This window comes from Euphorbia lathyris, chromosome 6 (assembly GCF_963576675.1).
Source record: "Euphorbia lathyris chromosome 6, ddEupLath1.1, whole genome shotgun sequence".
Classification (NCBI taxonomy): domain Eukaryota; kingdom Viridiplantae; phylum Streptophyta; class Magnoliopsida; order Malpighiales; family Euphorbiaceae; genus Euphorbia; species Euphorbia lathyris.
In genome coordinates, this window is record NC_088915.1 from 10443572 (window position 1) to 10467931 (window position 24360).

A 24360-nucleotide genomic window follows, 5' to 3' on the forward strand; every position below is an offset into this window, starting at 1 on the left:
TAAAACACATATATTTTTGTTCTTTATTATGCACCAATTGCATATCAATTCGTTATAAAAAAATGATTTTATGTTTTTTATAATTTAATAATAGAATTGCAGATTAATATTTATAAATTCGGTGAATTTATTTAATTTTTTAGTTCAATTTGTAGAAAATGCAGCATTTTTTTCACATCCCAACATATGTTTGTGATTTATTACTGGTAAAATGACGCATGTGTAAAGTGCAGATGATAAGATTCATGACCGAGAAGACAGTTTGTTGAATAATTTCTCAAACTGACCCAATTTATCAATGTTCGGGGTAAAATTGCCCTTGACTTTCAACGTTAGGGGTAAAATTGCTCCTGATCCGAGTATTTTTGCACCTTAACCTATAAATTAAAGGGTTGTAAATTAAGTTAAGTTTTCTTTAGTAGCAATGTTTTATTTCAACACGTTTAGAATTTTTATAAACACAAAAAAAATAAAAACCTTGAAATTTATTTACACATGAGTATAAAAATTTACTAGTATCGTTTTCAGTAAGAGCAATAAAATTCAAAGTTGTTTTAGGATTCTTTATACCCAAGTTTGGACAGTTAAACAGCAATATAATTCCAAATACTAATTGAATTGAAAACCTAAGCCCAGTTGTTTTAGGATTCTTTGTTCCAAGTTTTTGGAATACTATATATATTAGGGAAAATTACATAACTAGGTCAAATGGAGGCCCATTTATATATTTAACTTATTTACTCAACATATTACATATCTAGACTGATTTTGTGTGACTTTCCCATAATACCCCTAACCTTCCCACTTCCTCCCTTACGCGAACGTTCTCTCCCCTCTTCTCTTTGGTTGCGCGAAACGGTGGTAACTCCTCCATTAATGATTCCAAAACTTTTGATCTTCCCATCTTCCTTTAAATTGCACGAAATCTGGTTCATTTCTCCAAATCACAATGAATTTCTCTTCTTCCTCTCTTCATCTCTTGATTCTGCAACTTCCTAATCCTAGAAAACGAAGTCATGGTTCTTCATCTTCCATTTCCTGCTCGTTCGAAGAAATGGTGATTCTATGTTATTTTCATCATTTTTCCCAGTTTATCATATTGGGTTCATCAAAAAATGTAAGTATATACTGTTTTTTCTGCGTTTCCCACCATAAATCCACTTAGCATATGCGGTTATCGCGAGGTCTTCGGGGAGAAATTTATCGATTTCACTTCGCGAAACGCTGATTACGTGAAGTTTGCGAGGTAATTCGATAAATTTCTCTCGCAGACTCCGCGAAATCATCGTTTCGCGAAGTCAGAGCGTCACATTTCTCCTCGCAGACTCCGCGAAATCATTGTTTCGCGAAGTCAGAGCGTCACATTCCTCCTCGTGGATGTCGCGAAATAATTCTTTCGCTAAGTAAAAGCACCCTCTTCCTTGCACATTTATGTTCGCATACTTAGCGAATCATCGTTTCGCGAAGCCAAATCTTCCTTTTTTCTGACTAACACGATTAAATTTTTCTGAAGGTGGTTGAATACATAATATTCATCTGCAAAAAAGGTTTTGGCATTTGACGTTGATGATGAAAAGTACGATGTGTTTTCACTTCCTTTCAGTAACGATTATAAACATGTTCAGCTAACAGAATATGAGGGGAAGCTTGGTGTAATAGGCAAAGAAAATAATTTTATAGAGGCATGAGTAATGGAGATTTATAAGAAAAAAGAATGGGTGAAAATGATGAGAGTTAGTGTCGAAGAATGGCAGAAGGAGACTTGTTATCCAGTTGGTTTTTGTAATGCTAATGTTGCTTTTTTGGTTCCGGAATATTATAGATTCTTGTGGTTCAAGTTTAAGAATGGAAACGGTGTTCAAAAAGTGAGATTGAATATCCTCTCTATGCAAGAAGGAGTTTTTCGTTTTCGATCCGATTTCGAGTTTTGTGGTTTGAAGAATGAGTTTTGCAATAAGAAGTCAAGGAGGAAAGTGAGAAGAGATCGGCAGTACCCTTATTATACTGTTAGTTCTACATTAGTTATCCTACTTGTGTTGTTTTTCTTTACTTTGATGTGCTTTGTTTTAGACTTCTAGATTTTATTTTCCTTTATGCTTTTGTTCTCTTAAATTTTATTGTAATCTCGGAAAAAGGAAAACATTTTTCGACATGTTTGCAAATTTTAAAGATTCCTAAATCATATTTTTCAACATGTAGCAATCATGTTGTAAATGAAAGTTGTTGATTAGGATTAGATGTTTGTTTATCATTTTTAAATCTATTTATGATATTAGTGCATCTTTTAATTTGTATTTAAGCATTCTAATTTAAATCTTAATAAGACCCTCTTGAACTTCTACTGTTATGTATAAAGCTTCTCATGAATTATGAATTTTTATTGTTTTACCTATGATGCTATTGATCAATTATTTTTAGCATATTCAGTCCCTAAATTTTCACTATTTTATGCATAAGGTCTTAATAAAATATGTGATAGATAATTGGAGATTAGTCTAAGAAATAGATGTTCTTCTATACTTTGCTTGTGTTTTTTTTTTCCAAAAACGTGATATTCATTAATCAAAGAAAAGCCGACAGAGGGAAAACCTCTGCTTACAAACCTACTTTGGCTCGAAGCCAATTGGTACAAAGAAAATCATCTAAACACACGGAAACAAAAGCAAGAGCTTGTTTAGCTACTAAATGAGCTGCCCAGTTACACTTCCTCCTAACTAGAACAAAAGTACAGCTAGGAATAACGACAGATAAACGCTCTATATCCTCGACCAAAGTTAAGATAGGGCATGGTTTTTCATTGGTTCTGTAGTTGAGCGAATCGATTAGTTGCTTCGAATCCCCTTCCAAAATAACCTGAGTGAATCCATAATCAACATAGAACCTGACTGCTTCTCTCATAGCAAGAGCTTCAACCGTTAGTGGACACAGATTGCCTTCAAATCTACGAGCTCGGTAGATAAGAATTGTACCAGCGTGATCCCGGGCCACTATGCCTGCGCTTTCCCTCTTTGAATGGGCATTGCAACCCCCATCCACATTGACTTTCACCCAATTCATAGGAGGCGAGGACCAAGAAAGATTTTGCTGATCTTCTACGTTCGGTTTAATACGGTTCAATAAGGAAACCGACTCAAACCAATCTTGTGTTTGGACTCTAGCTCTACTAAGAAATTCGGAGTTACTCCACGTTATCTGATTAAAAACCAGCTCATTCCTTCCTTTCCATATTTGCCATAGGAGAAAGCAAACTCGCGGAAGATAATCATGAGACAATTGTCGTTGGATGTACAAATTGAGAAAAGCCTTCCAAATTTCCACAATATTATAATTAACAAAGGCTTCCGCTCTTAATGAAAATGGAGGAGAGAACCAAATATTTGAACCCGATCACAGCCAATGAATAGATGGACCACATCTTCAATCTCAGGGCACATGGGGCAAACAGGGTTGATTGAGATTCCTCTTCTTGCCAGGTTAGCATTAGTAGGCAGCCTGTTGGAGAGTAGACGCCACATGAAAATCTTGATTTTATTTGGAACATTTAACTTCCAGACTTGCTGCCAGAACTTAGCATCAACCTGAGGTGCCTGTGGGTTCACTGAATCCCGGATTAAATTAGATGCAATTCTATATCCAGATTTAACTAGATACATTCCAGATTTGGAAAAATTCCAAATGAGAGAGTCTGGACAGCCTGTGATACTAATAGGGATTGCCAAAATCTGCTCAACATCTTCATCCACAAACAATTCCTTAATTAAATTGACATTCCACTTACCCAGTTCAGGACTGCAAAGATGATGAACAAAAATACTGGGTGTCTGATTTGGGTATCTAGGATGTGCAATGAAGGACGGGGAATGTGGAAGCCAAGGATCAACAAAGCATCGGATAGAGTTACCGCTGCCCACATGCCATCTTAAACCCTGTTTCAAGATTTCCCTTCCTTTAAGCAAACTTCTCCAACCCCAGGACGGGTTAGATCCCAATGTAGCCTCAAGGAGAGAAGAGAAAGGGAAATATTTTCCTTGGAGAACCCTGTGAATTAACGAAGAGGGATTAACAAGCATTTTCCAGCTTTGCTTAGCCAGGAGAGCGAGATTGAAGGCTCTAAGGTCTCGGAATCCCAAACCCCCATCGTCTTTAACTTTGCAGAGATCAAGCCATGAAAACCAATGCACTTTCCTTTTTATATCATCTTCATCCCACCAAAATTTTGCTATCAAACTGTTAATTTCTTTGCACACTCTATCAGGAAGTTGAAAGCAAGACATTGTGTAGATTGGGATAGAAGTGGCAACTGCTTTAATAAGAATCTCTTTCCCTGCAAGACTGAGTAATTTACCTTTCCAACTTGCCAGTCGAGAAGCAACTCGCAACTTAAGGTCTCTAAAAGCTTGTGTCTTGGATCGATTAATGACCGAAGGAAGCCCGAGATACTTATCCTGCCCCCCATATTATGAACTCCCATAATCTCTGCCAACTGGTAACGAGTCACTGGAGGGGTGTTCTTACTGAAAAAGATAAAGGATTTTTCCAGATTTATGCGCTGCCCACTTCCTGCACAAAAGGCAATTAAGGCTGATTTGATATTCTGGATGTTCACTTCATCAGCATGACAAAAAAGCAAAGCATCATCAGCAAAGAGGAGATGAGACACCGACGGACTTCGTCTTGACAATTGAATTCCCTTAATTTTCCCTTCCATTTCGGCCAAGGTTAGGATATGAGTAAGGCATTCTGCACATAAGATAAAAAGGTAGGGAGATAGGGGATCACCCTGTCGTAGTCCACGCTGAGGCTGAACAAAGCCATGAGTCTCACCATTAATGTTAAAAGAGTAGGTGACTGTAGAAACACACTCCATAACCCAATTAATCTATTTGATATGGAACCCTGAAATGCTCAAGATGTGCCTTAGAAAGCTCCATTCAAGACGGTCATATGCCTTGCTCATATCGAGTTTTATTGCTGTTTCCATCTTCCCCTGACGGCGGTTCTTGAGACTGTGCATTAGCTCATGTGCAATGAGAATGTTATCAGCAATATTCCTATTCCTAAGAAAAGCACTCTGGTTGTCACTGATTAGGAAGGGCATGAATTTCTGCAATCTTCTTGTTAGAATCTTTGAAATGATCTTGTAGAATACTGTGCACAAACTGATTGGCCTAAGTTGGCTCATGTTGCGAACAGCCTCTGTTTTTGGTATGAGTGTGATGATGGTGTGATTAAACCCCTTAAGCATTTTACCCGTTCTGAAGAAACTCTTCACTGCTTTCAAAAGCTCATGTCGAATGGTGGGCCAATAATGTTGGAAGAACCCAGCAGAGAAACCGTCAGGCCCTGGAGCTTTGCTAGGATGGATAGAAAAAACAGCTTTGTGAATTTCCATCTCAGTAACTTCAGCAGTAAGCTCACAATTCATAGCTTTTGTTACTTTTGGAGTCCAGTTTGCTGTGAGCGAGTCCCAATTCAGTGAGTAATCAGAAGCGAATATCCCTTGGAAGTAACTAGTAACAATACTAACCATCTTGTCCTTATCGGTACACCAGATTCCATACTCATCTTCTAACCCCAGCATAGCATTCCTCCTGCGTCTTTGATTAACTGTCATATGGAAGAAGGCTGTATTTCTATCACCACTTTAGAGCCAGGAGATTCTGGATTTTTGGCTCCAGTAAATTTCTTCTTTGGAGATTTCTGAGTGTAATTCCTTTTCTAAGGCCTCCCTTTGTTTCACCCCTCTAGGACACCTTGTCTTGCTAATCTCAGCTAACTCTTCCTTAATACGGATGATATTCTTTTTTGCATTATTGAAAGAGTTCCGGTTCCAAATAGCTAACTGTTGGCGACATAATTTTAGCTTACTATGCATTTGGAACATAGCAGAGCCTATAACATGACTGTCCCACGTCGAGTTGATAATCTGCCCCACCGCATTGTTTCCAATCCACCTCTTATCAAAGTGAAACCTAGAACGTGGCTTTAACGGCATCATGCCCGTACTTAGTAAAATAGGGCGATGATCAGACCCCAGTTCATCTAGGTGTGAGATAAGAGAGCGTTCAAATCGGGTACACCAGTCCGTTGAAGCCAAGAAATGATCCAACCTCCTCTTGATGTTAGCCTGCTTACCTCTTCTATTGTTCCATGTGAATGGATAGCCTGAAAAACCCAGATCAAATAACTTGTAGCTTGTTAATCAGCTCTATCATCTCACAATCAGTTCTATCAATTCTATCAGAACCCCCTTCCTTTTCACTGGTAGAGAGAATCATGTTGAAATCCCCACCCAAAACGAATTGGTGGTTCAAACAATGCTTATAGTTACACAGAAAATCCACTTGCAGTTTGCGAATATGCTCATCACAACTCAAGTAAACTCCTACAAAATCCCAATCAGCCACCCCGTTTGAACCTTTTATTACCACATGTATGAAGAACGATTGCACCTCTTTGATGAATATCGACGAGCCTGGTGTCTTAGCTACAGTAAGACCACCGCTTCTACCTTCAGGTTCAGAAGCCACCACCCACTGTAAACCACACTTTCGAACAATGTTCCTCATCTTCCTATCTTTATTCTTTGTTTCACTAAGGAAAACCACCTCCGGGGAATGAGATTTGACAATCTCTTTTAAATGGTGAAAAGTCAGGGGGTTCCCCGCACCCTGACAATTCCAGCACAGAAGCTTCATTGATCACTTTGGGGCCATTTGTGGCTGGCTTCCTCCACCAATTCAGAACTAACAATTACTGCTTTGTTAATGCACATTTTCTTGCTTTGTTCAAGGAAATTTGACACTTCCAATTGCCTTTTACCTTCCAGTGAATGGTTATGTTGAACCTCCTTTGCCTCGCTGATTTCCTCTATTGTGACTGAATGTTGTCCCCCTTGCATTTTCCTTGCTAGCCTTTTCCATTTACTGGAAGCATAGACACCCTTTGTATGTTGGTTATCATCATTATAAATAGTCAACTGTTCTAACTCAGTTTGACCAGAGGGATTGGTGGAGGGATGGAGATTTGGGGAATGTTGAGGAATGTGATTTGGAGAATGTTGAGGAGTGTGTTTGTATTTATGTCGATTAGGCGCGAACAAATCCAAATGAAGTTGGATTTGTTGCTCTAGATCAAGGGAATCCAGGGAATGAAATTCAAAAGAAGTGTCCGTTGGGTCAATTTCCTTAATTGAATAACTCTTTCCCTGTAAGAGGTTATCAATTTTTGGATAAAGGCTTGATAATTCAACACTAGGACCCAAAGAAAAAAGGCCCAGCCCACTTTGGTTTTTTCCTCCAGTAGAAAGCATAAAGAAAGGTGAATTTGTCTTGTTTGAGGGTAGGATGTTGCCTTTGTCAGGCAAAGGTGGGAAGGCCATTAATGAATTGAAGGAGGATTTTGTTTGCCTCAGAACAGTTTTTAACCTGGGAATCAGATATTAGTCCATCTATGCTCCCTTTTCTGTATCCATATCTGTCTTTTTCCTCTGATTTTTGGTCAGTCTCCTTGGAAGTGATGCGCATGTCACTCATCTTCGATTTCCCTTTCTCGCTCCTGCTTTCTCCTGGAATTTCCGGTGACCGGTTTGTACATGACGGTGAGACTGTGCAATTTCTGTTATCGTCTATCTCAAAGGTATGACAGACTTTTGAACCCTCGTTACTGTTCTCTCCCCCTGTAACCATTTTCCCTTCTGATACTTGATGTGTGATTTGCAGTTGGGTTCCTAAATTGAGTAAATCATCAACCATGGTTTGGGTATTTCCAGAAACACAAGTGGTTGCTAGCGTACTGCGTTTTACTGGAGCAGCAAACAGCCAAGGGCCAAAACTATTTCTCTCAGAGCTTTGTGTTGATGATGATTCTTTGAGAAAATTATTGGGACATGATCTGTTGAGATGGCCAATAATACCACAACTGTAGCAGAAATCTGGGACATTTTCGTATTTGAAGGAAGCCCAACTGACCCTTCCCAAATGGTTTCGGTTTTGGAACCCAGTGATTAAAGGTTGTTGGATCATGACTCTAACCCGGATTCGAACAAACTTTCTCCAAGAAATAGCTTCTTCTTGTGGTAAGTCAATGGTTTCAATTTTGTGGAAGAGACTGCCAATTTTTGTGGCATTTGTAAAATTGAGCTGGTTTGGGGGTAAACCATGAATTTGAACCCAAAGGGGGGAAGTTGTTAGGTCGACCTGCTCAAAGGTTAGATCTGGTAGCCATTCCTCCAACGCTAACAGTTGATTGTGTATTAACTAGGGACGACCTTCCAAAATGGTGGTCAAATTATTTGGGTTGGATAATGTGATTGCATAAAGTTCATGGTTGAATTTCTCTACTTGAAAAGGTTGTATATGTTTCCAGGCATGTGCTAAGACAGACTGCACAACTTTCACACTAAATCTTTTCTCAGAATAGATTTTGCCTAAAAGAACTTTTTTCTTGCAAAGGATATTGCTGTTCTGGTTATCTTCAGTTTCATGGAGATCAAGGGTTATTTGTGGCTGGGATTGAGAGTTTTTGATTGTGGAATTCTTTTCTTTAGGGATTTTTTGGATTTCCATTTGACTAGAGAAACCCAGCCAGAATGGAAAAGCAAATCAGAGAACTGATGAGTGATGGTGGTAAGGACAAGAAGAGCACAAAAGGTTGATACTCTGGGTAATTATTGTTTTTGGATTGGTGTACATGTAAAAGTGAAAAAGGATGTGGGGAAAAGGCTTTTATTCGAAGTTTAAGGAGAAGATTAGCAGCTTTAAAAGGATGTCAAATTTCTGAGAAATTTGCAAAGGTCTCAAACCTCACCTAAGAAACCCACTGCAGGAGCACTCTCATTATGAATATAGGGTTTGCTTGTGTTGAATGTAGTAAAAATATGTAATATGTATAGTGCTTCTAATAAATGATTCAACCCCTAAACTCATTTTACAACATAAAGGCCTTCATAAATTATTTTGGGTAAATTACCAAAAAAAAGAATTAAAAAAAATGAACAGTACATACAGTATTCTGTAATAATTGAACAAAGTACATAGATTGACCCATGGTCACCCAACTTTATCCATTTTAACATTGTGGCCACTGAACTTAAAAAGCGTTAATGATATGTCTACTGAACTTTACACTTTTTAACACCGATGGCCACTCAATTTTAACTAACTCCTCAAAGTGACTATTAACGATCTCAAAATGAAAATATTCAAGAATTAAAATTGTTCAGAACGACATTTACCATGAAACCACATTTTTTATTTTCCAAAATCACATTTTTTGGAGTTTTCTCTCTCTAAAAATTCACTCTCTCTCCTACCAAAACAACACCTAAATGACATCAAAACGAAAATTTTCAAGAATTAAAGTTTCTTAGAATATCATTAACGCTTTGTATTTTTTATTTTTAGGCTATTAACGGTCGTTTTGAGGCGTTGAGTAGCTACCGGTGTTAAAAAAATGTAAAATTCAGTGACCATACTGTTAAGAATTAAAGTTCACTGGCCATAATATTAAATGGGTAAAATTCAGTGGCCATGGGTGTAATTTACCCGTTAAACATGGGTTCGGTGGTGCATAGTTGTAGGATTATTCTTATGTTTAGTGTCAAGCTAATCAAAAGGCTTACATACGCCTTTTATTGGCATGGAGAGTCCTTTCTTTATTCTATCTCTCTTACTTGATAATTGGGATAAGGTATTAAAATAAACCTATAGTTTTTGAAAAGTATTAATTTAGGCTCAACGTATAAAATAGTATCAATATAGGTTTAATATTTAAAAAATATATCAATTTAGATCTCGATAACGAATTAAACACGTCATTCCTACTACTCCGTTAAGTTCTAATTTAAGCCGCATTTGACACTAGTGAACCATAAGAATAAAATTGAACTATTTCTTACTGTAAGAGAAAATATACACTTTTTCAATAATTTTAGAAGCAAAATTAATTGTATGGCAAAAAAAAAAAAAAGAATACTTTTACTAGTATCCTATAGATAGGCATCAAAATATCTTGATAACAAAATATTTTATTGTTTACTTGACGCGTCATGTCATCCCATCCATATGTTAGATGAATAATTTAATGACATGTTACATCCTAATAAAAATATTAACATTGAGTAACTAATTAATTTATATATTTTTAGTTAATTATTTATCTAAAAATTTAAATCCTAAAATATATGACGTGATATCATATTATTAGGTGGTATATAGATAGCGTGGTGCACCGAATCGCATAATATAATTTCTCCATAATAATTTGTTTTTTGTTCCAATTAGAACTATTCATAGGTCTGGGTACATATCCAGCCCGTCTAAGTCCACGTCCAATGGACCAAGCTTGGACAAGGAAAAATGACTTTAGGACCAAGTTAGGCCTGGGTTTGGGTTTCACAAAAATAGTACGAGCTGACCCAGTCTAATCTTCCCTAATAATATTAATTATTAAAATCCTATATTTTTATATTAAATATTTATTTTTAAGTTGTCAAAAAAAAAATATATTTATTTTTAAGTAACACATTAAATTATTTTTGGTGAGAATTAAATATTATTTATTAAAACTATATTTAATTACAGTTCAGTTACTTACAAATCCTAATAGAAGATATTACTACAGCTACACGTTTAGAATTTAATTAGAGTCCAGTTCAAATCCTACTAGAAGTGTATAATTTAATTTCTACAGCAACATGTTTAGAATTCGAAATAAATACTAATAGAAAGCCTAAGTTTCAAAATACTATATATACAATAATACAACTCGGATCCTCACTCTTTTTCAGTGGCGGAGCCAGGATTTCATATCTGGGGGGGCTAATTTTAGCTTTGCAATTAGGTCATTTTCTAAAGTCCAGCCCGTTAGGGCTGGGCAAATTTTTTTGCCCTCCAGCATGATAAAACTATTTCATCTTAGTGTGTTTTCTAAAGAATTAAAAGTGCCTAATGTGAATGTTACCGAAAATAAAAGTGTCTAATGTAAATAGCGTAAACATATTTAATTTTCTAAGTTCAACGGTGTAAAATGGACTTAAATATCAATTTAGCATATAAAATGTCAAATTAGTAAAAAAAACATAAATAGTACACCATATGATTACTTGTTTCGATTTAGAAAGTTGTTCTTTGAAGGCTTGTGTTTAAAGAAAAAAGTTTAAATTAAATAATAAGAATTATAAAAAAATTAGATTAGATAATAATATTGAAAAAAATATAATTAGATTAAGGCAATAATAGAAAAAATAATAAAATTCAAGAGAGATTTAAAAGAAAAATTAAAAGTGGATAGAAATTGAGAAGATGGGGGTTCGAACATGGTACCTCAGGTGTACAAAAAATACTTTAACAGCCACTTAGACCAACAAGGCAAGCCTAGCTTCATTTCATATAATTAAGTCCTATTGTATAAGGACTATTTTAATTTTCTTAGGGGGGCTTTTCGGAGCTCGGCTACCGTTCCTCAGGGGTGGTGCCGGAGACCGTGGGAGCTTCGGCCCCCCCGGGCTCCGGGCTGTCTCCGCCCCTGCTCTTTTCTATCCTACTCAATGGACTCTACTCCTATCCAGTTTCATGTAACTTCTGATATCTTATTCGAGATTTTATTTCGTTCTTCATTCAAAACTCTAGCAACTTGCAGACTCCTTTCTAAAGACTGCAATCGTCTCACTTACGAGTCCTTATTCTTAAATCTGCATTTTCAAAGAACCAACAATTTATCCGGTTTTTTCTTACAAACCATGATATATGATCAAACTTATGCTTCTTTTTTTCTGATGGAAATTCAAATCGTAACATCTCTCTCGATTTTTTACCCTATCCTTCCGTAGAGATTATAGCTTCATCCTTACAAGGAATTTTGGTTTGTATTGAGAATGAGAAGATTCTTCGATACTATCCCTGCAAGCCTCTCACTAAAGAATCGCAATGTATTCCAAACCCCAAGACTAAATATTTCACTAAGTCCATAGCCATTAAGGTTTTAAAATCAAAGCCTTTACACTACAAGATAGTGAGATTATCGCAACCAACACAACGTTACTTCTAAAAATACAACTGTCTTCGATGTGAGATTTTTGATTCAATGGTGGGTAAATGGATGCAGATTGAGCAAGTAAAATTGCCATGTGATCAGCACTTTTTTAGTTGGATTTCAGCTATTTCTGTGTGTGGCAGATTTCACTGGCTGACATCTGCAAAAAAGGTTTTAGCATTTGACGTTGATTATGAAAAGTACGATGTGTTTTTACTTCCTTTCAGTGACGATTATAAACATGTTCAGTTGACAGAATATAAGGGGAAACTTGGTGTAATAGGCAGAGAAGGTAATTTTATGGAGGTGTGGATAATGGAGATTTATAAGAAAAATGAATGGAGGAAAATGATGAGAGTTGGTGTCGAAGAATGCCACAAGCAGACTTATTATCCAGTTAGTTTTTGTAATGCTAATGTTGCTTTGGTTCCGAAATATTATAGCTTCTTTTGGTTAAAGTTTAACAATGGAAACCGTGTTCAGAAAGTGAGATTGGACAATCTTTCTAGGCATCAAAAAGTTTTTCCGTTTCAATCAGATTTCGAACTCTATGATTTAAAGAATGAGCTAAGAAGAAGCAAGGCGGAGAGCTAAAGAGGCGAGTACATGAATGATGTTCACAGTTATTTTAGTGTTGCTAATTAGGATTGGTGGTATGTTTATCATTTTCAATTCTATTTTTGATATTACACCAAAAATTAGTTTACTGAATCTTTTAATTTATATTTTTATTGTTTTAACAATTTTGTTTTGTTTAATAGTAGAATCATTATTAATTTGAAAAGGAAATTATATATACCAACTATTAAAAAAATCAAATTCACTCTTGAAATTATTGGGGAAGTTCAATTTTATCTTTATATTTTGTAGTCCAATTTATATCTCTATGTTATAAAATTTATTACGAAAATTAGGAACATATTCCATTTGAAAAGGGGAAAATCGAGTTAAAATTTCTACCATAAAAGTAAAATTGAGTTATTTCATACGATAAGGGTAAACATGAACTTTCTCAATGACTTTAGAGGCAAAATTGATTTATCCCCCCAAAAAAATAGAATACTCCCATTGGTGCCCTATAGACAGGTAGTAAAACGTTTTGATAATAAAAGATTTTAGTATTTACTTGGCGCACCACATTATTCGTGTAACAAATGAATATTTCAATGTTATGTTACGCCTCAAATATTAACACTGTATAATTAATTAATTTATATATTTTTAGTTAATTATTTATCTATAAATTTAAACCCTAAAATATAAACTCTAAAATCTAATTTATAAACACCAAATCCTAAAAATATATGACATGATTTCAAATTATTGGTCTGATGCACGGATAATGTGGTATGCGGAGTCGTGTACTATAATTCCTCAATGATACTTTGTTTGTTTATTCCGATTACAGTGAGACTTATTCACAACTCCGAATATCCATTCGGTCCGTCTAGGCCCGCGTCTAACAGGCCGAGCAAACCCATGCCCGCTAAAGCCTGTATATATCTAGGGCAAACTTGGATTTTATAAAAATAGTACGGGGAATCACTCATCCCCATTTACAAACATTTTTTCTCTATTCCACATCTCCGTCCCCACGGGAAATCACCATTTATATTTTTTTTAAAATCAGTATATATTTCTTCTCTTCTCCTTTCTAATTCTAGGTTTTGTTCGAATTAATGACAGAGATACTATGCCTTTAGTTTAGTTTAAGTTAGAAAAAATATTCATTTAATCATTGGCTAATATTTTATTTATCCCATTTAATCTTTTATTTGAAAATAAGTCTATTTAATTTAAGTTAAATGTTATAAATTATAATATTTAAAGTATAATTTTAATTATAATGAGAAATACTTGAGGATCTATCGGGGATTAACGGGGCGGGGTCGGGGATCTCCACGGGGCGGGGATACCATTCCCCATCCCCGTCACGGGAGATAAAATTATCTACATCCCCATCCAATGAGGATTCTTATCGGTGATTCCTCGTCCCCGTTAGCATGGGTCACCAACGGTGACGGCGAATCCTCGCCCCACTTGCATCCTTACTTCAGGACCACCTAACTCGTGCCCGATGAAGCCCGCCTATATTTAGGCCGGGTTGATTTTGTTAAAATAGTATGGGCTAACCCAATCCAGTCTGTCATATTAATATTAATTATCGAATTTATATATTTTTAATTATAAATTATATTTTATTTATTAATATATATATATATATATATATATATATATATATATATATATATATATATATAGTTTAGATGAGATGATGTGCAAAAAATATCCCGAACGTTTACAGCCAGAAGCAATTTTACCTTATTGTCTAAAATGGTGCAATTTTACCCCTGTGGTTGGCAGCCAATAACAATTTTATCCCTAACGTCTAAAATGGTGCAATTTTAACCCTAAATTTGGCAGCCTATAACAATTTTACTCCTAACGTCGACAAGTTAGGTTAATTTGAGATATATTCGATCAAACTGTCTTCTCGGTAATGAATATTGTCATCTACACTTCACATGTACGTCATTTTATCACTCATTAGTAACAGATCACAAACGCATGACTAGTTGTGGAAAAAACAAAATTAAAAATATACTTTATTTTGTAGGAATTGGACAAAAAATATTCAAATATTTTCGTCAAATTTAAAACTATTAATCTACAATTCTATTATTAAATTGCAAAAAATATGAAATATTTTTTTAGAATCAACGGATATACAATTGATGCAGAATAAGGAACAAAATATGTGTTTTATAATGATGCCTGAAATTGACCTATTTTATCAACGTTAGAGGTAAAATTACTCTTGATTGCAACACATTAGGAATAAAATTAAATCATGATAAAATTGCTCCACGGGGCGGGGATACCATTCCCAATCCCCGTCACGGGAAATAAAATTATCTACATCTCCGTCCAATGAGGATTCTTATCGGTGATTCCTCGTCCCCGTTAGCGCGGGTCACCAACGGTGACGGCGAATCTTCGCCCCACTTGCATCCTTACTTCAGGACCACCTAACTCGTGCCCGATGAAGCCCGCCTATATTTAGGCCGGGTTGATTTTGTTAAAATAGTATGGGCTAACCCAATCCAGTCTGTCATATTAATATTAATTATTGAATTTATATATTTTTAATTATAAATTATATTTTATTTATTAATATATATATATATATATAGTTTAGATGAGATGATGTGCAAAAAATACCCCGAACGTTTATAGCCAGAAGCAATTTTACCTTATTATCTAAAATGGTGCAATTTTACCTCTGCAGTTGGCAGCCAAGAACAATTTTATCCCTAACGTCTAAAATGGTGCAATTTTAACCCTAAATTTGACAACCAATAACAATTTTACTCCTAACGTCGACAAGTTAGGTTAATTTGAGATATATTCGATCAAACTGTCTTCTCAGTAATGAATCTTGTCATCTACACTTCACATGTACGTCATTTTATCACTCATTAGTAACAGATCACAAACGCACGACTAGTTGTGGAAAAAAAAATTAAAAATATACTTTATTTTGTAGGAATTGGACAAAAAATATTCAAATATTTTCGTCAAATTTAAAACTATTAATCTACAATTCTATTATTAAATTGCAAAAAATATGAAATATTTTTTAGAAGCAACGGATATACAATTGATGCAGAATAAGGAACAAAATATGTGTTTTATAATGATGCCTGCAATTGACCTATTTTGTCAACGTTAGAGGTAAAATTACTCTTGATTGCAAAACATTAGGAATAAAATTAAATCATGATAAAATTGCTCCAAACAGTAAACGTTAGAAATATTTTGCGAGGTATCCTTTTTTAGATAAACTTATTTTCGATTGGTTTGTGATTTTATTTTTAAGCTCGAGTACATCCCGTCTAAAATAACCGTGCTAGACTATGTCTGGGCGAAGCAGCTTTCGCAAAAGCCTGCTGAATCATATAAAAACACAGTTTAATCCGACTGATTAACAAATCTAACTATAGTTACCTAGACCTGTTTAAGGATTCTTTCTACCCAAGTTTAGTAATTAATTATTTGTGTAAAACTTAAAAGTATTGACACTGCAATTATAGGAATCCAATATTATTATATCAAATTAAATCAACATAATATAATACTAAATTAATCCTATAGTTTTATCAAAAAATCATTCTTTATTAATTTGAAAACAAAATTATATATCTATTTAAAAAAAAATAAGAGGCATTTACCCTTTATTGGGAAAGTTCAATAATAATTTTATCGTTATTATACAAAATAGTCCAGTTTTAGGTGCTCTATGTTATAAACTTTATAGCGAAAATTAGGAACATATTTCACTCAAAAGAGGGTAAAATTGAGTTAGAATAGCTACCATGAGAATAAAATTGAACTATTTCCTATGATAAGGATAAAATTGAACTTTCTCAATAACTTTAAAGGTAAAATTGATCTTATCCCACTGATCCCTACAATAAAAGATTTTGATAATAAAAGATTTTACTATTTGCTTGGCGCATCAAGTCATTCGTGTGCCAAATGAATAATTTAATGTCATATTACACCTCAACAAAGGTAATATTAACATTGTGTGATTAATTAATTAATTAATTAATATATTTTTAGTTAATTATTTATCTAAAAATTTAAACCCTAAAATATAAACTCTAAAACCTAATTTAATAAATACCAAATTCTAAAATATATTATATGATATCAAATTATTGGTCTGTTGCACGGATAACATGATGCACGGAGTCACACAGTATAATTTCTCTATGATAATTTGTTTGTTTATTCCGGTTACAATGAGACTTATTCACGGGTCCGGATACCCATCTGGCCCGTCTAGGCCAGCGTCTAATAGGCAGAGTAGAAACAGACCCGCAAAAACCCGTATATATCCAAGGCAGGCTTGGATATTATAAAAATAGTATGAACTTAACAGCCTAGTCCATTCTATTAATATTAATTATTAAATTTAATTTTTTTATATTTCTTATATATATTTAAGTATAAATTAATTTATTTATTTTTTGTTTGTAAGTGTATCCACCGCCGATAGCAGTGGCCATTCACTTTCGCAGATGGTTTGCATCTCTATGGGTGCGACTGCTGGCCACGGAAATTCTTTTCATTTCCAAAGGCGAGGATCGAACCCTGAACCTTATACATTATTTATTAAAACTATATATACATATATATTTTGGATGGACTTATTTGGATTGACTTGTGATTTAATTTTTAAGTTCGAACCTAACCCACCTAAAATAATAGCTGCTGGACTATGCCTGAGCTAAGAAATTTTTGCAAAAACCTGCTGACCCCCTACTAAACACGGTCCAATCCGATCCATGAACAAATTTAATTACTATCGAGTTACTTAATAGGCTAAAATAAAAGTAATATAAATAAAGATTTTCAAATCCTAATAGAAGTCCTTTAAAAAAAAATCCTAATAGAAGTCGAACATGACAAACCTAACTCTAGTGTAGTGTTTTCAGCAATGTTAATTTTATTTAAAAACGCAAATTTACAGCAATAGAAATCCAACTTCTTTAAGGAATCTTTATCCCCAAGTTTGTACAGTTAAGCCTAATAGAAGTCGGACATGACAAACCTAACTCCGATCCTAATCCTAACTCTAGTGTAGTTGTTTTAGGATTCTTTGTTCCCAAGTTTCAAAATACTATATATACTACAACTACGATCCTATTCCCAAAACCACTATTTCCTGCTCAATCAACTGTTTTCTACCCTGCTCAATGGATTCTACTCCTACCCAAGTTCAAGTTACTTCTGATATGTTGTTCAAGATTCTATCTCGTTCATCATTCGACACTCTAGCAACTTGCAGACTCCTTTCTAAAGACTGCAATCGTCTTACTTATGATTCTTCGTTCTTAAATCTCCATTCTCGAAGAACCAACGATTTATCTGGTTTTTTCTTACAAACCATGACATGTAATCAAACTTCTGCTTCTTTTTTCTCTGATGAAAATCCAAATCATAACATCTCTCTCGATTTTTTACCCTCTCCTTTTGTAACGATTACAGCTTCGTGTGTACAAGGGATTTTGGTTTGTATTGAGGATAAGAGGAATCCTCGATACTATGTTTGCAAGCCTACCACTAAAGAATGGCAATGTATTCCAAAACCTAAGACTAAATATTTCACTCAGTGTATAGCCATTAAGGTTTTAAAATCAAAGCCTTTGCACTACAAGATAGTGAGATTATCGCAACCAAGGCAACGAATCTTCTGAAAATACAACTGTCTTCAATGTGAGATTTTTGATTCAATGGTCGGTAAATGGAGGCAGATTGAGCAAGTAAAATTGCCACGTGACGAGCACTTTTATAGTTGGATTCCAGCTATTACTGTCTGTGGGAAATTTCACTGTCTAACATCTGCAAATAAAGTTTTCGCATTTGACATCGATGATGAAAAGTACGATCTGTTTTCACTTCCTTTCAGTAACCATTATAAACATGTTCAGCTGACAGAATCTGAGGGGAAGCTTGGTGTAATAGGCAAAGATGGTAATTTCATGGAGGTGTGGGTAATGGAGATTTATAAGAAAAAAGAATGGAGGAAAAGGGTGAGAGTTAGTGTCCAAGAAGGGCACGAGCAGACTTGTTATCCAGAATATTATAGCTTCTTGTGGTTCAAGTTTAACAACGGAAATGGTGTTCAAAAAGTGAGCTTGGATAACCTCTCTATGCATGAAGCAGTTTTTCCGTTTAGATGGGATTTCGAGCTCTGTGGTTTGAAGAATGAGTTTTCCAATAAGAAGTCGAGGAGGAAAATGAGAAGAGATCGGCAGTACCCTTATTATAGTGTTAGTTCTACATTAGTTATCCTGCTTGTGTTGTTTTTCTTTACTCTGGTCTGTTTTCTTTTAGATTTCTAGATTTTATTTTCTGTGGGCTTTTGAACATTTTTGAACATGTTTGCAGATTTTAAAGGTTCCTAAATCTTAATATTAGAAGTTTGTTTATCATTTTTAAATCTAATTTTGATATTACTGCATCTTTTAATTTGTATTTCAGCACTCTAATTTAAATCTTAATAAGGCCCTCTTGAACTTCTACTATCATGTATAAGGCTTCTCATGAATTATTTGTCTCTGAATTTTTATTGCTTTATCTATGATGCTATTGATCAATTGTTTTTAGCATATTCAGTCCCTAAATTCTCACTATTTTATGCATAAGGTCTTAATAAACTATGTCACAGTTTGATAATGTCTTTAAGATATGGAATGAGTGGCATAGGTCCTGATCGTAGCTCCTATACATTGTCTCTTCTTAAATTGAAACTTGGATCCAGATATGAAAAAAAATAAAAGATTTATGCCTGAACCAAAGATAGATGAGATGATTAAGACATGGTTATCCAATAAGCAATTAGCTGGCTCTCACATGATAGAATCAATTGGATTGCAACCAATTAGGCAAGCTAAACAAGCTGACTCTAAGAGAACTAATCACCAGAAAAGTTTGAACTTCCATTAATTGCAGGAAAACAAAATAACAAGTGCTGAAAAGATACCTTAAGCATCAACTGCAGTACGCAGATATTGAAGAGCTTGGACCAGTGACTGCATAACAAGAGGCTGGAAATTTTGAATGTTTCGACCTGTGCTAACCTGAAATTCAAACAGAGTTGCGCCAATCATATGTATTTAACACAGACCAATCAATTTCATTCCACAAAGAAACTCCCTCAATTTTATAAATTTTATTGAAATATAAATATTAACAACGATTGGTGATTGAAATCAAAGAATTAACATCTATTCTATACTTAACAATAGAATAGATGTTAATTCTTTGTCCAAATATGCACAAGTAATTATAGATATGCGCCAAATCTCATAAAATCAAAGTTTAGGATAATTCAAAATTCTCCCAAGTAAAAAAACTGTTTTGACATTAATCCACAAATAAGAAGTCTCTGATAATTTGAATTAAGGATATGGACATTATGTTCTTCTCATAATCGTTATATAGATAAACTTTTACCCAATCATACCATTTCTGAAGCCACTGTGAAGGTCCTAGTTACAAATTCCACTTCCATAAGTCAATAAACCATGAGAAACAAACAGGTGATCTAAATGACTGAACAAGGTCCTAATTGATAGGGAGTAGAAAAGAGGGAAAATGGAAATTGAGCATTCCTTCTCATCCTACTACCTATGAAACCAAATTTGGTTGAATTACACTAAAGGAAAGGAATGTTGCATCTACAAAGCTAAGTTCAATAACCAGAAAAAGCAGTAATCACTTCACTTGTGGGCAAGAAAGCATATATCAGATTGCAGATACTGAATTCCTAACTTGCCTCCTCACTGAATGCTTGGTTTAATAACATCAACTATTTGATGAACTTTTAATTGTTCAATTCAATCACAATCATTCTACTTTCATTTTGTTTCAATTTGATCACCATCTCTTCTATAATTTTAAGTTTCACTTAGAGAACATGCTATGTTTGTCAAAATCTTTATGAAGATTTGGGAATATGGTTTCAGTTCAGTTTAGATAAACTAAGCCTTAGCTCAAAATCAAGTTGCTGATTGTAGTTTAGAAACTTTAGCAAGTAACAGCAAACACACCTATCAAGAAAACCTCACAAATTCCTTCAAATTGCAGTCCGTTCTATCTTCACTACTAATTTTAGAACTCCAAACATGGCTAAAAACAACATTGCCCGCATTTGTGTTGCGGCTTCGCCTCTTCGTGACTCTACATTTCCTGGTTATGGTGCCGAAATTCAATATGACATATATTCACTATTAGGAAATTGAAATTGATTTAGGAGTAGTAGTTATGATCCACAAACAATTCAAACTGAATCAAAAAGAACAAACAAATAAAAGAAGAAGATAACTTACACGAGTGCTATACAGATCTAACAACGAGCCATTGGCGGAATTGTAGAAAAAATCAAGGAAAATGCCGGCATAGAGTGAGCTCTAATCAGGCTTACGCATCTCCCTATCTTCACCTCCCAAATAATTCTCTATCCAACGAAGCAATGATGAGCTGAGAGCTGGAGCAGCTTAGCAGAATAATCCAAAAATCCCAATACACCCCTGGGAAAACACGGTGAAGATGAAGATGGATTTGGTAAAGCAAAAAGTACACTAGATCATTCCCGCCCTTTACATTTGCCTATATATATATTGGGTAAATTACACCCATAGCCACTGCACTTTACCCATTTTACATTCAGGGCAACTAAACTTTAATTCTTAACAACTATATGATTATTGAACTTTAATCTCTTAACACTTGTAGCCATTTAACTTTAACTAACCCTTTCAAAATGACCATCAACAACCTCAAATTGAAAATATTCAAGAATTAAAGTTGTTCAAAACGACATTTACCATAAAGTTATATTTTTTTAATTTTCAAAAGCACATTTTTGGAGCTTTTTCTCTTTAAAAACCCACTCTATCTTTTAACAAAATAACATCTAAATGACCTCAAAACAAAAAAAAAAAAATTCAAGAATTAGAGTTCTTTAAAATATCATTACTTTCTGAATTTTTTATTTTGAGATCATCAACGATGGTTTTGAGGAGTTGAGTGGCCACCGGTGTTAAAATGTGTAAAATTCAGTAATTATACCGTTAAGAATTGAAGTTTAGTGACCATAATGTTAAAATAGGTAAAGTTCAATGGCCATAGGTGTAATTTACCCTATATATATAAATGTAAATTGAGGAGGAAACCGAGGTAGATGAAGTTTTTGAACGGGCAGCCTCACCTGGTAATTCAAATATTTTGCAGGCCTCCTCCCCTGAGTTGGACGATCTATCTGACGAAGACAGTCACAGGACGGATTCACCGGATAGTCTGCAGGGTCCCGCTCCCTCACAGAATCGGGATCAAGAGAGCCCCGTCAAATCTGTAAGCTGGGCAGATCAGATGGAGAAGGAGGGCCAAGAATGGGAAACGGTAACTTCCAAACCAAAGAAGAAGCAGCCGCAGGGGATTCAAAATAACAGTCAATCAACTCGAGCCAAAAGAGTCAGCAAACTTCCGATACGTTATAAATGACTGTACTCTACTGGAACTGTAAAGGGATCCTCAACTTGGATACCCAGAGGTACTTATATAGTCTGTGTTTTTCTCATAAACCGAGTTTCTTATGCATTGCGGAACCTTTGGTAGACATTGATTCTATTGATCAACGTTACTGGAATAGTTTGGGGCATGATTTTTGTCTCTGCCAACAATTGTGAAAGAAAGACGCTTTGGTTATTCAAATCGGTCAGAATTGATTACCCAATTACAGTCACCACTTGTCACGATCAGTTCATTCTAATTAAATACAAGTTCTGGAATCAACAACAACACTTGTGTTTCGTTTATGGTAGTGTATGGGCTAACAGGAGGAAGTTAATGTTTGATGAAATACAAGCACTTCAGTCTAGTTTGCCGGGAAATTGAATGTTGATTGGGGATTTCAACGTGATAGTGGGTGCACATGAGAAATCCGGAAGGCCACCTGCGACACGACCCTGTCGGGAGTTTAGAGAATTCATAGATACTTGTGAATGGCGTGATGTCCAAACTAGAGGTTCTTTCTTCACCTGGACGAATGGACGACGCGCCCAAGCCCATGTGAATAGCCGCCTTGACAGAGTCTTGATCTCAGGAGACTTTGTTGATTTCTAGTCTTTCAACTGCACAGTCTTGGCACGGCATCATTCCGATCATAGCCTCATGTTGTTTAATTTCTTTCTGAGCAATAAGCGTCCTTCGCATTTCAGATTTCAGGCAATGTGGATCTCTCACCCGAATCTGAAAGAGGTAATTGAGAATTTTTGGAATGGTGATCACCCCCATTGGGTCTGATGCATCTCCTTTCTCATAAACTCAGGGGACTCAGACAAGTTTTGAAGCAATGGAATCTAAATGTCTTTGGGCACATGGACAAGAACATTGCAGACAGTCAACAGAGGCTGGCTGATATTCAATCTGAGATGAGCTGGCGGGGTTTCAGTGAAACGTTACAGGAGCAGGAAATGGAGATGCATGCGCGCCTAGACCAACACTTGTTACAGAAGGAGACTTTTTTGAAGGAGAAAAGCAGAGTTAAGTGGCTTGAAGCAGGTGAAAGAAATAGCTCGTTTTTTCACAGAACGGTCTCATTTCAGAAAGCATCCTGCGGCATTCTGGCTCTTCTCATTGACGGCAGTATATCGACGGATGAAACCCGTATTGCAGATCACATCACCTCTTACTACTCTCGGATGTTCAGTAACATAGGAGTGGATCTCGTCGATCTAAGCAAGGTTCAGGAGATCGTCCCGCGGCTCGTCACGGAAGAAATGAACGACGCTCTCACTCGCTGTCCTACCAGTGCAGAAATTGCACAGACGGTGAAAGGCTTGAGTGCCTCTAGCGCACCGGGCCCTTATGGCTTCACGAGCTTGTTCTATCATTCCTTCTGGAGCATTATCAGCTCAGATGTCTGTAACGGGTCTGAACTCAAATCTGTTGGCACTGATACCAAAAGTTGAGGGGGCGCTACAAATTGAACAATACAGGCCGATTATCATGAGTCATTTCAGCTTCAAGATAATCTCCAAGCTTCTTGCAGATAGACTAACAGTAATTGCAGGAGAAATTACCACACAGAATCAGTTTGGCTTCATCAAGGGTCGGTCGATTCATCAGTGCATTGCAATTGCTTCGGAAGGGGTAAACACGCTACAGAAAAAATGTTTTGAAGGAAACATGTGCATGAAGATTGATGTCACAAAAGCATTTGATACCTTGGATTGGAATTTTCTGCTTGCAGTTCTAGATCCTTCGGCTTTCCGCTCCATTTCAGGGATTGGATCCTAAATATCTTGTCATCTGCCCGAATTTCCATTCTGACAGCCACGGGCATCTTTGGTTTTTTTGCCTGCTCTCATGGGGTTCGTCAGGGAGATCCCTTATCTCCAATGCTGTTTAGCATTGCAGAAGATTTCCTGAGCCGGCTTCTCACGCAATTGGTAACTACGGGGCAGCTGACCCTTGTGGCCTACTCCTCCACAAGAATGCTACCCACCCACCTGCTATATACAGACGACATACTGTTATTCTGTAAAGCTTCCATCTCAAATGCTCAAACACTTGCCTCGAGTTTCGAATTATACGGGAATCTCTCTGGTCAGCGTGTCAGTTGGAAAAAATCTGAACTTTTGTTTGGAAAACACATCACGCCTCGTAGAATTGGCTGACGGGCGGCAATCACGGGCATCTGTATTGGGCAGTTACCATTTGTGTACCTAGGGGTGCCTCTCTTTATTGGAG

The 24360-nt window shown here is 35.7% G+C and overlaps 1 long non-coding RNA gene across 2 annotated transcripts; it reads right to left on the reverse strand.

The window, feature by feature from the left end:
- Positions 1–851: 851 nt before the first annotated feature.
- LOC136232277 (uncharacterized) lies at positions 852–21176 on the reverse strand. Of its 2 annotated transcripts, XR_010690449.1 has the most exons (4): positions 20937–21176; positions 20658–20796; positions 19589–19685; positions 852–1038 (listed from the first exon to the last, which is right to left on the reverse strand). It is a non-coding gene; the product is annotated as an uncharacterized lncRNA (long non-coding RNA). The 2 variants fall into 2 exon arrangements; XR_010690448.1 differs by lacking the exon at positions 852–1038 and having other exon boundaries at positions 19489–19685.
- Positions 21177–24360: the final 3184 nt, after the last annotated feature.